This window comes from Humulus lupulus, chromosome 5 (genome assembly GCF_963169125.1).
Source record: "Humulus lupulus chromosome 5, drHumLupu1.1, whole genome shotgun sequence".
In the NCBI taxonomy this organism is placed as follows: domain Eukaryota; kingdom Viridiplantae; phylum Streptophyta; class Magnoliopsida; order Rosales; family Cannabaceae; genus Humulus; species Humulus lupulus.
This window is the reverse complement of record NC_084797.1, coordinates 83,317,467-83,321,942: the sequence shown is the minus strand read 5'-3', so window position 1 is coordinate 83,321,942 and position 4,476 is coordinate 83,317,467.

Here is a 4,476-nt window from a genome sequence, read left to right as displayed (position 1 = left end):
CTAGTACATCTAGAAGCCAAAGGTAAGAAAACTATACCCGGTTGAATAATTAAGCAGGACTAAGGGCTCCCTGATATATATGATTTAGAGAATGGTATTATTCCATGTAAATTGTAAACCAACGGCCTAAGCGTGCCACGGTTAACTTGCGCAAATGGCGCGGCTCGGACACTGGTATCCAAGGACAGCTTATTATGCACTGAACTCGGTTTAAGCGAGCCGAAGTCAGTGGGTTAAACAGAGGGTGCGGCCTAAGGTGTCGGCCCTAGTTATTATGTGAACTAAATATTGTATTGGCTATAAGTGTGAATTAGTGTGATTGTTGAATAATCTAAGTGTAGATGTGGTTTGTTTGCACCTTGAAGTATGCTTACATGTTATAGATTGAATGGTTGAACATGCTCATTAAAGTATTTGATTGTCATTATTGTATATGTTGTATATGTTGTTTTCTTGCTGGGCCTCAGCTCATGGGTGCTGCGTGGTGCAGGTAAAGGCAAGGGCAAGATTGATCAACCCTGATTAGAGAGCTCTGCAGGGTGAATGTACATGTCAGGCCGCTCAGCCGCCACGGTTGAGGAGATTACAGGGACGAGAGGACCAAAGCCTTGTATTTTGCTTTAGCATGGCTAATGTTTTCTCTTAACTATTGAATTTTGTAATCTAGCTTTTAAACATTTTACTTTTGGGGATCCCTTCTGTAAATTGTTTATAATTTATAAAATGTGTCTTTTGAGACCAAAATTTCTTTTAGCCCTAGAACACTTTAACTAATGACACGTTTTGATCAAATGACTTGATTAGCGAGTCTCACACCTTTATAAACACAGTGTTGCGGTCTTGGCTATCCAGGGCATTACAATTAATTCCCCTAAACTTCATCAGGTCATTGAGTGCATCAAGCTGGTACTTTGGATCTGTATTATTCTCGTAGGGGGTCATGTAAGGCTCTTTGAAGATGGCTAGGAGCTGCACGAGATGGGTATCTCTAGTAAAGGGTTACTCGTAATCAAACTCATCATCGACAGTGTGCCCCCCCAGACGCGGTGATTATCTTGCTCCGTAGGCTCCTCATCTCGGTGTCTAACTCTTATCTCATTTTGTTCAATGAGTCCCTCAAATTGGATGGGTTGGCCTTTCCTTTCCCTTTGTCTTCTGAGGGAGCCACAAGAGACGTGGTCCTCACGCTTGACCTCCTCCTATTTAGCTCCTCTCTGAAGTCTGGAGTTGTTTCCCTAGAAATGACCTCAACTTCATTCTAATGGTTAGCGTTTCGAGTACCTTTAAACGACTCGGGTCGGGATTTTTCCCCGGGTTAAAAATATTATTTTAAATAATACTATATTTTTTTTGGAAATTATTCCATGAGTTATTGCTAGCCAAATTATGAATTTCGTGATTTAAAAGTCAGGATAAGACTTTCGGTCCTAGACCGACACAAAAACCTTGATTGGGTAAAAATATCGAAAAATAAAAATGAAAAGCTATTGCAAATATATTTTGGGCATAAAATACATTCATAAAAATTAAAGTTTGGTCAAAAATAATAAACCTAAGTGGAAATGGAAATTTTAGGACATTATGTGTTAAATGCTTAATTTTACCGAAATGGGGAATTTTATTCCATGAATGGACCTAAAGGTAAATTTTATAGTGTGATTAATTAATTTAAATGTGAGAGATATTTAATTTAATTATTTAATGTTATGATTTGGGATTAAAACTTAATAAGAGTGAAAAAGGTGTAGAAAGTCAAATTGAGTTTTTCTACTTATGAAATAATTATTCACCATTATAAAAAAATATATATATAAATGTATATATAGGATAAGGTGGCCATGTGGGGTTTTAAAAAGGGTGTGAACCAAAATTAATTAAGTTAAATCCCATTTTAAGTATTAGGGTAATAGGCAAGTGGGTGGTAAAAACACTCAAGTGGTTTTGTGATATTTTGTAGAGTTGTGTGAGCCCTTCTAACCTCCAAAACCGACCACACCTTTCTCCCATTCACTATCATCTTTTTTTGAAAACTCTCTCAAAGTTTTCTCTCCACCTTCAACCTCAAGAACACTAAGGAGACTAAAGTTTCAATAATATAGACCTTTGTAAAGTTTTATTCATAGAGTTTCAAATAGCTAATTATCTATGTTGTTGGGGAGAGTTGGTCAGGGATTTTAAAAGGTTTTGAAGGAGTCAAAGCTAGTAGGAAAATACACACTTTAAGCAAGAACACCAAAGAGGTCAAAATTGTACTTTTATAGTTGTTATTGTATGATTTTTAGTTTTAAGCATTATTTTGTATATTTAATCCTTAAAGTTTTTTATTGGTAATGTAATAAGGTTATGGTAGTTGTTTTATAATTTTTATGATGCTTGTGTGTTGATTTTTGAAAATAGGGACCAAAACCCCCAAGGGTTTTGTAGAAAACCTTAAAATAAAATACATGTTTTGAGCTGTGATTTACAAGGGTTCTAGCATCCACTGTATAATGATTTTGTTATATTTAATTATACTGTGATGTAGTTGAGATTGAGTACATAAGATTGAGCTTTTGAAACACTAAAAAATGTTTAAAAATCAGTGAGTTATGCTATTTCAAAGTTTAGGTAAAAAACTGTTGTTTTTTCGTATTCTTAATTTCGGGACCAAGTTTGGACAGCCACTGTATAAGGAAAATGACCCCAGTTTTTTCTACAATTTTTTGAATATATTATTGGAATAACCTAGTATTCTACTCTAAAATTTGGTAAGAAAATACTAAACGGTTTGAAAATTATTAAATATCAAAATTTGGAAAAAATAAGGACTTGAAAATAAGGTCATTTTTACCTCATTGTTGGAAAATGATATCACGAATAACAAATGCTCATTTTGACCTAATATTTTACAAAGACATAAATGGCATACCAAAAATGGAATTGGAAAATTTTGGTAACAATTGAGTAAGGAAATTTAAAGTTATGAACTAACAAAGTATGTAGTTAAAAATGTGAAAAATAAGCTTTTCACACTTTGTGTAAAAATGAGATGTTGGAGCTTAAGGTAAAAAGTAAAATTTTGCTTATTGCAAGATATAATTTTGGTAAGTCTTGAAAACATATTTTCACTAAATTACCACTTTGAGTATAGTGTGAATTATTTTTATTAAAGAATTTTTATACTTTTTAAAAATAAAAGATTTAATTTTTTAATAGTTAATAAATTAAAAGCGGGTTTAAAACTCTATATTTTGATAAAATAATTAAGTGAATTATTTTTCTAGTAAGTAAAATTGATTAATTGATTTTGGAAATTTAACTAGTCAATAAGGGAAATTTTTAACAGTTTTCCTAATTAAGACAAATTAGGCAATTTTCTTAAAACAGGTTTTAGAGATTAAAACCTTAAGAAAAATTAAAGGAAAATTAAGAGTTTATTTTCTTTTAAAATAATTAAAGAATTTATTAGTATTTTATGGATATAATGCCGGCTAAAATCTTACATATTTTAATAGACTTGTCGAAAGTGCGGGTTAATAGCGATACCTTTAAAGAATAAGATTTTTAGCGGTTTATGGGAAAATACTATTGTGATACCTGAGCCTAGGTATCGAGACCATAGGATAGATCTCCCCGAGACTTTGGGTTTAGTCTCAAATATTTTGTATGAATTTCCTTAATGGGTTTAAAACCAAATAAGGATCAAAAATCCTGACAAATGATTTTTATTAAAATGACCAAACTGCCCAAAATAATAATAATGGATTATGAGTGCCATAATTAATCCGAGTATACTGTATGGATAACTACAGTATTGGCTAAGTGTAAATGGACTGAACGTTGGAGGGTGAAAACCTGCTGAGTGCTAAGAACTCCAATTAAGTCAACTTATATTGTATAGCAGCAACATGAAACGATTATTGTATTGTATGTTAGTATAGGGATACATGCACATATATAGAATGTCGTAGAAAGTTTCTTAGAGATGTAGTCTAGTGAGTGCTGATTTAGAAAATATGAACGGTAGAGATTCATCATATCCTTGACGATTGATCCCCGTCACACTTCTTGATTTTTTTATGTCTGGTTCACTACCTCGACGAGTCGCCAAGATGTGAGGATCACTGGTTAAACCTAGGGGCGCCAACATGAATGGGACCTAGGGGCCCTCATGCTTACTTAATCAGTGAACGGTTAGAACCCGAGCAAGTGCTCTGATAAGTCATTCCCGGATAGCAGCCGTGAATATTGGCCATTCAGTGAGAGTGCCTAGAGATACTAGGGTTTGCCAGATTGAGTGAGGCTGAACACCCTAGGGGCAACTGCTCACCAACACCACTGATTAGCATAGAAGTCTCTGTAAAACCGTGTAAATTCGATTACACTCTTGGATAAGTAGCGATGCCCTAGGTAACACGATAGTTACCCTTGATGGGGATATTTATTGGCTATATCTTAGTGTTGAGACTCGGTTCTCTCTTACAGATTAACAATTAT